Genomic DNA, 12,204 nt, shown 5'->3' on the forward strand with positions numbered 1-12,204 from the left:
TATGTTGTGATTCCTTTGTATATTTAATAAGTGGATGCTTTATTTAATTTCTTTGCTTTTTTTTAGATATGGATTGTCTTAAAAAAGAGATTATAATTGTTAAATAGAGTTTACAAGTTGAAGTGTAATGAATATATGTGGTGAGACTTTTAGAGATAATTATACTATAATTAATAGTAATTTAAATTTAAAATTATTATTCAATGATTAACCATTTTTGTTGTTTTATTAATTTTAATGGTTAGAATTTGGAGCAATTTTTAATGGATGATTGAGGACTAAGTTCTATAGTTTGGGTTTTATGTAATGATTTTGAATTTTTGATTGTTTATTTAATTTTACTGGTTTATCTTTCGTAGGATGTAGGACGCAGAAATGCCTTGCGCCACGGTTGTGCCCTTTCCTTAACCCGCTAGGTTGAAATAGCGAATGTTGTTTTTCCCTATTTCCTTTCTGTGTCAAGCGTATAAACACTTCGGATTCTCTTCCGGTGTTGGACAAGATAACACAAAAAGAGCTGCCATTGGCCCATTACGGGACATCCTCGATTCATGGGATGGATCTTGGAACAATCAGAGGCCCACTACAGTCACCCTATGATGGTAGATACTAGATAGCACCTGGGCTCAAAGAAAATTTGGGCCTAATGACATAGCCCAACAAGACAAAAACCTAGATCCAGAAAAAAAGAAATTGGGGGAATTACTCAAAACTCCACTGATCCTTGCGGTTGGTACACATTTACCTGGAACCTTTTAAATATTGCACATTACCTTCCTGAACTGTTATTTTTCTACGGCTGCTAATCCTCCGTTACATCGCCCGCCATCTATTTTTTTTTTCTTAAGGAAATCTCTCGTTTATCACTTTGTACAGAAATTGAAAAGGAGATAAAGATAATTGAGGACAAATTAACAAAAGTATCGACATATGATAATTAAACATCGATAATAATATTAGGATGTCATTTAAAAAAATTAATTAAAAATGTTAGTAGAACTAGTAATATGTTACAGAAAAAGAAACATAATTAAGTTGGAAAAGTCCTCAGTAAAAAGTAAAAATTTTTTTTTTTGGTCAACTAAAAATATTGGATACTCTAACTGTATTTTTTTATCTGGTATTTACGATGCAAAAGATAATTGATCCCCTTCCAAAGGGTGGCCACTGGGGGCTATTTAAACATCAATAAATCCACCCATGTTTTACTACAGAGACAAAATTGACTTTACTGCTTCCCATGTTTGCACAGCTTCCTTCAACTATTTTCTATTGTGGCTTTCCTTTAAATTTAAAATAGATGCTATTTAGAAATAAAAACAGGCCTCTTCTTCATCATTCCTTCTATAACAACTTGCTTATCCTTTATCATTTCTAATTTCTATCATTAATTTCCTAGTGAATTTTTTATTATTTAATTTTATTGATATAAACGAAATACCACAAGTCTCTTTTCTTTTGTTAAATCAAACAATTTATATGTTTTCTTTACTATTAATGAGACACTTTATCACAGAGCATATAAGACATTATAGGAATATCTCAAATATATTAGCAATATTGATGTGAAAAGGTTGTGCATATTAATGCATCTTCGTACTTTTTTTTTCCACGAACATTCCTTGAATGATATTGACTTTTGTCAAACAACAAACGAACGAAATTTGACTGGCAAACGTGGCCCGCCTTCGAAATTAAGAGGGGTTTTATGTAATTTCCGAATAAAAGGAATAACTTGTTGAGACAATTTCAACCAGACGCGGTGTCGCCGTTCATAACCTTTTTTTTTTTCCTTTTCTGGGATTTTTTAAAGAACAATGTTGACTTTTGGTAACTACGTTTCTCATTTTCACATTGCTTGTTTCTCGTCCACATGCATGACAGAACCCGAATCATAGCAATGGGGAGCGAATGGACAAAACCAAAGAAAAAAATAGTAAAATAGAAAGAGGTAAAGAATAGATGCTCCGTACCGACTTGAATATAAGTTTGAAATATTTGGGATAAGAGAAGTAAAATTGGAGATTGATTTTCATAATTTTCCCAAGTCATTCTCAATTTATAAGATCTTTTGCCTGCCAAATAGTGTGTCCACCATGATCCTTAATCATCTAACTAGATTAGTCATCTCCTTAAACCATGAGATTTTGGTTGCTAGAGAGTTATGAAAAAGCACAAATCAACGCTCAAAGTTACATTAGTGGCTTGTTTTAATGATGCACCGGCTTAATAAACTCATGGATCACGTAATGAACTCGACAACCCTCCCAAGTTTTCCTGATTTTGGGGGCATATTTGTCCAAAAAAAGCCCTTTTGAATCTTGTACAATAGCTAATTCAATCATAAACCTCTTAATTTGGCTAATTTAGTCTTAAACCTTTTTGTCAATTTGCTTATATAGTCCTTCTATTGATTTTGGTTAGAAACTGCTGAAGTGGTTATTCATTGTCTTACTTGGTCATTGCGAAAAGAAGAAAAAGAAAATAATAGAAAATTGTAAAAAAAATTGTTAAGAAATTGAAAAAATCATTAACATCAATTCTTTGTATTACATAGAACGGTAAGTGGTCACTTCAACGATTTCCATTTACAATTAATTGAAGGATTCTATTGATAAATCGTTAACAAATTTAGAATTGAACCGGCCAAAATTGACAACTCACTTCCATCAAATTAACCATTGTATGATAGGTTCATGACTTTTCGAGACAGTTCCCTTTGATTTCCAAGCTGCATGTGTTGGACCGTCAATCGAAATTAACTTTGTTGAAATTAACATTGTTCGCATGGCATCCAATATGTTGCCGAACACAAATTAAATACATGCGATTTTTAGCTTGAGTAATTGGGGTTACTGTCAACTGTTTTTTTTTTTTTTTTTTTTTTTTGAGGAGATAATGGACTAGTATTGTGTTTGCTAATTGTTGTGTTTGTTGCTTTTCATGTGTTTGTCGTGAGTCATCTTTAGTTTATCGAAAACGAAAATCGAGTTATGTTTTTTAAGAAGTTTTTTCATAGTCATCACTCGTCGTTTGTGGCTCCTTCTTGTTAGCTTCAGTAGTGAGAGAGTTCCTTTTCCACCCGATGCAGGATGAAAGTGAAAAGAATGTGAATGATGCTGAGTCGGTAAAGCGCCTGACAAGCAGAGACGGCAAGCAATTGCTGTGCACATGGAGGAGGGAAGACCATAGCTTCTAGAAATTCATATATGACAAAGGGGGAAGGTCATCTCACGATTCCAAAATTCAAAAGCAACTAAGCTCCTGCTAGTGCACATGGACGAATTCAGCAGCATGTAGGGTCTGAGGAAGGTGTGAGTTTAAGACTTTATATCATAGCATATGTCGCTAGGAAAGATAAAAGGAGATTTTTGTGTATTGGAAATATAGATAGGTGGCTATTTTGTCGCGGAATGTGTGTAATAGTCAGTTACTTTCACGATGCTTTTGTCTGATGTGTCGACCTGCTTTCTTAGCCAATCAGGAAAATGTTTTAATTTAATGGGTAATGATTGTTAAAATAAGCAACTACTTTTTGTTATTGAAGCCATTTTTTTAGTTAATGTTTGTAAAATGACTTGGGTGCAACTCCACCATGGCAGCAAAAATAGCTTGGGCTGGAATAATTTGAAGTATTGAATCAAGATTTATTGATCGTGTACTTTTTGTATTTATAATCTATTATGCTGAAAAAATTTATCAGGCATTATCTTCTAAGTTTACTTTCTTGGTACATAAAATAGCCCATTCCATGATATAGTTGGCCGGCAAGTATTTAGCTAGAACAATGCGCACCAAGAAAATTTCACCTTTACTATCTTCATACATAAAAATAGTCTATTCAGATTTTTACGATCGGTACACATTTACTTGGAATTTTTTTAAATGTTACACATTATACTTGAACTTTTATTTTCATTTATATTTTTCTGTGAATTAAATCTCATATATCACATGGTACAAGAATCAAGAAAGAAATAAAGAAAATAGAGGACCAAAAACAAAAGTATTAACGCGTGATATTTAAACATCGATACTAACATTAAGATGTCAAAAGCAAAAAATTTGATGAAATTATTATTTTAAACTTACTAATATATTATAGAAAAGAAAAACATAATTAAGTTAGAAGGAAAAAAGTCCTCATTAAAAAAAAAAAAAGTCAACTTACGAAAATTGGATACTCATAACGTATATTTTATTCAGTATTTGGATGCAAAAAGATGATTGATCCAAATGGTAGAGGCTATTTCCTTTGTGACTAAATCCACTCACGTGTTACTACACAGACAAAATTGACTTTTCTGCTTTCCATGTTTGCACAGCTTCCTTCATCTACTTTCTTCGTGGCTTTCCTTTTGAATTTAAACTTGATGCTATTTAGAAATAAAAACAAACTCTTTCTCATCATTACTTTCTTGGCTTAATTTTATTATTATTTAATTTCATTAATTCAAAACAAAATATTAAGTCTCTTTCTTGTTATATAAAAAAAAAAAAATTGTGGTTTTTCCTTACTGTTGATGGGGCACTTTACTAGAGCATGTAAGACATTATAGGAGTATCTAGAAATACACTATCAATATTGATGTGAAAATAAATGTGCATATTGAAGCATCTTCGTATTTTCTTTCAGAACATTGCGTGAATGATATTGATTTTTGTCAAACAACAAGCGAACGAAATTTGACTGGCAAACGTGGACTGCCTTCGAAATTTAGAGGGGTTTTGTGTATCTCTGAGGAAGGAAGGAACTTGTTGAGACAATTTCAACCACACATGGTCGCTTTTCATCCCCTTTTTTCTCTTTCTCGGGATTTTTTAAAGAATGATGTTGACCATTTTTGCCACTACTTTTTTTTTTTCATGTTCACATTGCTTGTTTCTTTTCCACAAGCATGATAGAGCTTTTGAATCATAGCAATGGGGGAGAGAATGGATAAACCAATAATAATAAAAATAGTAAAATAGAAAGAGATAAAAGAATATATCCTCCATAGCGATTTGATATATAAGTTGAAATCTTTGGGATAAGAGAAGTCAAATTAAAGACAGATTTTTATAATTTTCCCAAGTCTTACTCAATTAATAAGATTTTTCGTGATCCTTAATCATCTACCTAGATTAGTCATCTCCTTAATCCATGTGATTTTGGTGCAAAGAAGTTTTATGAAAGCATAAACCGACGCTCAAAATTGCGGAGTGACTTGTTTTAGTGATGCGCCTGCCTAATGCTCATGGGTCACGATTAATTCAACAATCTCCAAAGTTTTCTTTATTTTGATGGGCTTTGGTCAAAAAGCCCTCAAATTTAATGCCTATTTTGATTGGAATAAAAGGAAAGAATAGAAAGACATAAAAACATTGTTAAGAAATTAAAAATGCTCACGCTGAAATAATGGTTATAACGTGAGACCTGGCCGCATGACTAATGATTTCTACACATCGATCGAATGATTACATCGATAAATCGTCATGAGATTTAAATTAAATTAATCAAAATTCAAAGAACTCATGATCGAATTACCACGGAACAATAAGTCAGACCATTTCACTTCCGGGTCGCAAGTGTTGGACCGTCGATGGAGATTAACTTTGTCGGGAAGTCAACTGCCAAAGAGGAGAGATCACCATCCATCCGCAGATATAAGTTTCCTCGGTGACGTCGCGGCTCTGGTGTTGGCATAGCATCCGATCCGTCGCCGAACGCAAAGTACAGGGATTTTGATGATTGGACGAAACAGCCTTTGCTTTAGCCTCCAACAACTTCTCATGACGATAGAAAAGAAATCGAGAAATTCGAAGACGCATCGACGGATGACGCATGTGCTTGGTGTGGTGAGCAGGGCCGATTTTACGGTCGCGCCACTAAGCAAATTATTATTCAAAGCTTGTGATTTTTTCGACGCGGGACCCCATTTTATCTTATTTAGGAGTTGGCCTCCACCCTGCTCCGATTTGTACCTGCCTCGTCCATTTTTTAACCCTCTTTTTTCACCTCTTTTTTTCCTCGTCCCGTCGTCGTAATTGAACGGACTTCGGTACATCACGTCCCATTTAGAGCAACCCCAAACTATCTCGGGTTTTCTTTTTTCCGGTGCTGCGATTGCTTTTAGGGGGTTTCTGATCTTTGAATTTAGCAGGTTGCAAGATTTTCGAAAAATAAAAGATTGATGAAGTTTAATTTCGGAAATCGGCCATGATGAAATCCTCGCGAATGCGCAAATTTTCTGGTTTGGCATATACGAGGGGACAGGACCGAATGATAGAGCGTTAATAATATATTTTCGGATAATATTATAAAACTCAAGTCTTTCGCAAGCTTCGGTGTTTTCATCGGAAAAGGAAAACCTAGGTTTGAGGTGGGTGATGCCGCGTAATGCCGATTTCGCCCGCAGCCCCCGAGAGATTAGCAAAGTTTGGAGGGGGGCATTATCGTCTTTTGGGAGAGCTTCCTGGCCTCCCCGGGGCCAAGGAGGTAAGCAGCCAGGAAGGTGCAGAAAAGCTCGACACTCCCAGTCAAAGTCAACAGCGCTCCCGGATTTACCGAACTATCCCCAGCCGTCACCCCAATCCTCACACGTGCTGGCCGGGTTCGGCCTGTAAATTGAGCCAAGTCCGGACCCAGTTCCGGAACCGAAGCCCAGCCGCCGCCTATTAATCTCGTCATCGTCATTTCCCGTACTTTTCTGCCATTTTCGCAACCTTCTCCCATCCCTCCTTCTCTGCTTTCTCTCTGTCGAGAGAAAGGAATCTCTCTCGCCTTCGATCCTTCGCCCCGATTACCCGTCCTGACCCATCATCGGATTCGTCGCAAACCTTATCTTCGCGGTACCCGGAACCGCAGATTCCCCCCCACCCCTTCGTCCTCTTTCTTTCGCTCCCTGATCCCGGCAACGGGCTCGATTCCTCCGGCCCCGCCTCCAGCTCCTCGATTCGAATCTTCGAGATGGCGTTGTTTGTTCACTAGGGTTCCTCTCTTGCACTCAGTTTAGTCAACGAGAGAACTCCTGTATCTAGCCCTCGTCTGGTTTCCTACGACTAGCAGTTATGGCGATTCGCGTTACGTTCGGCTACCCGGCTACATGAAACCAGAACATCGCGACCAACGCCGGAGTACGCCTCAATGGTTGCCGGCTCCTACCGAGTGCTGGGTCCGGTCCGCGTCTTGCCCGGCCAGAAGCCCGGACCCCCGAGTTCAGACCCCCTGCGAGGCAGCGGTTCCCGGCTTCCGACTTGTTCGGCCGGCGGCGGCAGGCGGCAGCTCGTACCGACGCTCGCCCGGGGGTTGTCGGGGCCGAGTGCAAGAGCCCGATCGTGGCCGGGTTGGTCTCGCTGATGAGATCTCTGTCTTCGAACTCGTGCTCGGCCAATTCGATGGCATCCTCGGGATCTCGCCGATCAAGGTGTCACGATAATCCTTCTTTGAGGGGTCAAGTGGCTGCCCTGCAAACGAGGCGTTGCCGGGCCTGGCGTGTAACGATGGGATAAGGAGGGACCGCGCGTTGGGGAGAGGGAGGACGCGGGTGGCGATGGCGAGTGCATGAAGATGCAGGAGGTTCACAGGCACTCGGCCGGAAGGAGCGGGTGGTTGGCGCGGCTGCTCGGGGACTACTCCGAGGAAGCCAAGGCGGCTTTCACTGCTTTTTGACCGTGAGTTTGATGTTCAGGTCGTTCATGGCCGAGCCAAGGTCGATTCCTTCCACTTCCATGAAACCAACTCTGGATGTAGGCGACCGCATTTTGGCGGAGAAGGTAAGGCTCTCCTTTCAATTAGTCTCTTTTGTTCGGGTATCTGATTTGTATATGATCGCATGGTGGTGAGGACTGAAATTTTTGCGGCCCTGGACCGATTAGAGGTAGCAACATGTAGCATATAAATTCAATGTGAAATGGCGAGCATGGTTTGTACAGCAGTGGATGGAAATGGGTCTTTGGCTTTAGCACTGGGGGAATTTTTGTAGATGGTTGTTTGTAGGGCAACTGACGAACTCATCCGAGATTTAGTTTATGACCTCTTTTATAGGCTCTTTAGTTTCTTCCTTTCAAGTTAGATTTATAACCTTGTGGTAGCTGAATATTAATTCCCCTCATGTTATGATATTGATCTGTTGCATTCCACATGGACCGAATCTCATGAAGTTTGCAATTTGTGTCCACTTGCATAGATTTGCATTCGTGGATCTGTTTTGTGTCAAGACCTAACGTGTTTAGTTATACTAACTGATTTGTTTCGTTGGTGTTTGGTGTCTGTTGCCACCAGGTTTCATACTTTTCCAAAGCCAGAGGTTTCGGATATAGTGATATTCAAGGCACCACCAGTATTGCAGGTTCCTAGTTATGAGATTTTCTTTTTTTTTTGGTCGAATTTTAGCCGAGATTTGCAAAATTGCGTTCAACCAACTTGTGGTTCCTCTGCAAAATTTGCACATTGCTTATTAGTTTCTTGATTTGTTTGTGGCGTGCAGGAATATTTTGGCTTCAGTTCAGCCGATGTATTCATAAAGAGAATTGTGGCAAAGGCTGGGGACTATGTTGAAGTAAGTCTTTATCTTCAGTCCTGCATCTTTATTTTGACTTGGTTTTTAAATATACCCTCCTGTCCACTCTAATGCATGTAAAGACTTGCTTTTCTTTAAGTACTAACTCTCAATGACTGGTGGTTTTTTATTGTAGGTTCACGATGGTAAACTATTGGTGAACAGCATTGCTCAAGATGAAGATTTCATCTTTAGAGCCACTTTCTTATGAGATGAACCAATGGTAATGCTAATTTATAGTTTAACAACTTCATTTTACCAATAGTATTGTACAATTGAGCATTTTGATCAAGTTTTCTGACTGCTTCTCATCAATTGCAGCTTATTCCTGAAGGATATGTATTTGTAATGGGAGACAACAGGAATAACAGTTTTGACTCCATAACTGGTGAGTTTTGTGTCTTCGCTAATTTATACTCGTTCTTGTGTAAAGTGATAATCAAGTAAAACTGCATTAGGGGAATAGAGACTATTTGCAACTTCTGCATGCACCTTCTATTAGTTATTTTCAGAATGTTAGGAGCTTTGTTCTGTTTAGTTTTAATAGTTGAGCAGAGTGATTATCATTTTGGTTGTATAATTGTGTATTCGATTATCATCTCTGCTAAATTTGATTAATCCGGATTCTGACATGTGGTTTTGATACTTGCAGGGGTCCACTTCCTATTGAGAACATTGTTGGCAGATCAGTGTTCGGTGCTGGCCTCCTTCCAGGGTCTCGGACACTAAAGAGATGAAGTCCTCTGTCTACCCAAATAAGGATGTTGTTTCTTACACAGCCCTCACTCGCTTAAAGGGCACTGGCTTTGACTCTTTATCTAATTTAGGTGGTGATTTTGACAATTATTCTCCACTCTTTCTGGCTCATTGTTGAGCATATATGAACATATTCGAGTCTTCCTTTGACCTTGCGCAGGCAGCTTGCTTTTACCTGTTTTTGATGGATTGTCTCATCCATCATGTGAATAGTGAGAGGTAAAATAGACAAAAAAGATCCAAAAAAGAGAAAACAAAAACCAAAAAGAGGGAAAAAGAAAAACAAAGAGAGACTGATCCAATAGTTTGTTCATTGGTTTACTTAGCCAGTGTTGCATTTTTTCCTACCTGTAATGGACATTTTGTTACATTTATAAGAGAGAGTGGGGAAAATCTAAGATTTGTGCAGTAAGGAGCCATATGTTCATATGTGTTTTATTTTTTGGTGAATTATGTTCATATGTGTTTGAAGTGTATAAACTGAGAAATTTTCCACATTCTGTGAAGTGCATATCCCTGTGTGTGTGTGTGTGTTGATTTAGTGAAAGGAGTGACGAAATTTATTCAGAATGCAAACCAAATATATGTGACGTTCCTAGTTTATGGCACGCAATTCTTGGTTATTTTCATCCAGAATGCCGCAGGCATTCTTGAACAGCTTGAAGGGGATCAGTAGATTATTTCCTTCAGCAGCTCGCGCTGCTGCTCTGTCGGCTCGCATGTTTATTTTACTTTAGTCATTCCTTACGTATGTGTCACCTTCACAGGACGTGCATGTCTCAGTTCGACTTGCCAAATGTAATTCATGTACGCGAGGGCACATTTTCTTTCATGAAATAAGCTTTTAATTGGTACTTCTTTAGCAGTTGAAGAGCTCTGTGGCCACGGCTTGAAAGAAGTTTTGAGCTTGCTCCACTCTTTATCTGAAGTGAGAGATTCATGAATGCGATCCATTCTTAACCCCCACCACAAAAAAGAGAGAAAAACAAACCAATGAATGCAGATCTGTAGGACCAAAAAAAAAAAAAAAAATGCAGATCTGAGAGGTGTGTTCGGAGTGAAACAGTTCGAGAGTAGTATAATGGTGGTGATGAAGCCATGGAATATATGACATGAAAGGTACAGTGGGATTTTAATTAACTTGTTAGCTAAATCTCTAAAGCCTACACTGTTATGCTTGCCTTAGAATCAGGATCACCCCCAGTCAAGCCCTTTGCTTTAGAATCAACAGTAGTCAGACTCAAACCGTTTGCTCCTTCCCTTCGTCTGTATCTGTACCAAGATGCACACACCAAATAGGAACCCGAAATTCAAAACGCTCAGTCCTGCCAATAACCAGTAGAAGTAGTTCAACTTGTCCCGGTTCAGATTGTTGTTTGAGCCATCCGCCGCTCACTTTGTTCACCACCTGGACCACCACCGTGCTTAGGAAATACCCGAATGCCAGAGAGGACCACGAGACGGCAGTGCTCAGTGACTTCATCCCAGCCGAGCTCTCTGCATAGAAGAATTCCAGCAGACCCCACTAAAGTGAACATATCGGCTGCTCCGAATATTGCGTACTGAAACCAAGCCAGAACATGCTCATGGGCAGGGGCTCTGTGGAATCCACCACCATGTTGTGGTGGATTGCCACCGACTTGCGGTGGGTCTCCACCACCCAGCCACTGCCATGGAAATGGCTGAGAGCACTAGCCCTACAGCGATTCGCTGTAGATGTCGGATTCCGGTGGGGATACCGGTGAATTTCTGGCAATGGGGACAAAGATGCGTTCGTACATAGGGACTAGGATGAACATGAAGAGCAGGGGATGACCGGGACTGAGGGCCTGGGACCTTGAATCCCAAGATGTGGGGGTTCATGGTTGTGCTTTGCTGGATCGTGAAGGTCTGGGCTGAGCCAGGCAAGTGTTCATGAACACCGTGCTGAGTACGATTGGAAGCATGCGGAGCATGATCTTTGTTTCTTCGACTTGTGACACCGTGCACAGGCTCCAGGGTCCAGCAGTTGATCCACTACCAGGACTCGGAGCAACTGCTGCTCGATCCAAGAATCTGCAAATTAATTCGTTGGGTACCAAGGGTGAGCTTACTAGCAACTACAAGCTGCAATGTGAAAGGTCAAATGTTCATGAGGTCTCTTGGGTAAATGCAACTGATATGTACCGGAATTGGTCTGTCTGGGGAAGAATTTCATCGTTCACCCCCGGTTCCCTGTCATGCACCTCGTGCAGTTCATCTGTCATCGTTGGGATTGGGAGACTTCTCTTCTTGATGGCAGCTACTAGTACCTGAATTCAATAAAATGCATTAAGATCACCACTCTGAACTTGCAGAGACGATTCATGCTTGCTTATGCACATAGCCACCATCCAATATTCGAAAATTTACATTGAGAACATGCAACGGTACTTTCAGTGGATGTTGTGTCATCTACCCGTATGACAATTTACTATCAGAGACATCGGACTGGCTGATATATTCTCAATTATTGTTCTCATACCTGCATAATCCGAACGGAAGGGACTTCCTGGGCACATTGTTCCTGTAGAGAGACTTTCCCATGCATACAAACACCATGGCGAACAGAACAGCGATGGTGCAGACACCGAAAGACCAGTCCCAGCCCTGGTTGGTGCCTATCCACACGACGAAAGTGACGCGATAATGGCTGATGGTCAGGCTGAATAGGAGCCAGTTGGAAGTAGCTGAACAGCTGTCCCCTCCTTTGGGTCCTTCTCGTTGAACTGGTCGGCCCCGAGCGAAGGCAGAGCAGCCTTGACCCCGCTTGTCCCGAATGCGACAGGGTACAGGCCCGTGAAGAGAATCGCGCCTGGTGCTGTCAGCAGCATGGCATTGGTTCATTTGGTCTTTGGGGCAATGCCTTGCAAGGGATCGGCCTCAGCTG

The 12,204-nt window shown here is 40.1% G+C and overlaps 2 pseudogenes; one reads left to right on the forward strand and one right to left on the reverse strand.

The window, feature by feature from the left end:
• The first annotated feature begins 6,379 nt into the window (after positions 1 to 6,379).
• Positions 6,380 to 9,269, forward strand: LOC120294865 (annotated as a pseudogene).
• A 1,190-nt stretch (positions 9,270 to 10,459) lies between these two features.
• Positions 10,460 to 12,204, reverse strand: LOC120294866 (annotated as a pseudogene).

The sequence above is a fragment of the Eucalyptus grandis genome, chromosome 6, assembly GCF_016545825.1.
Source record: "Eucalyptus grandis isolate ANBG69807.140 chromosome 6, ASM1654582v1, whole genome shotgun sequence".
In the NCBI taxonomy this organism is placed as follows: Eukaryota; Viridiplantae; Streptophyta; class Magnoliopsida; order Myrtales; family Myrtaceae; genus Eucalyptus; species Eucalyptus grandis.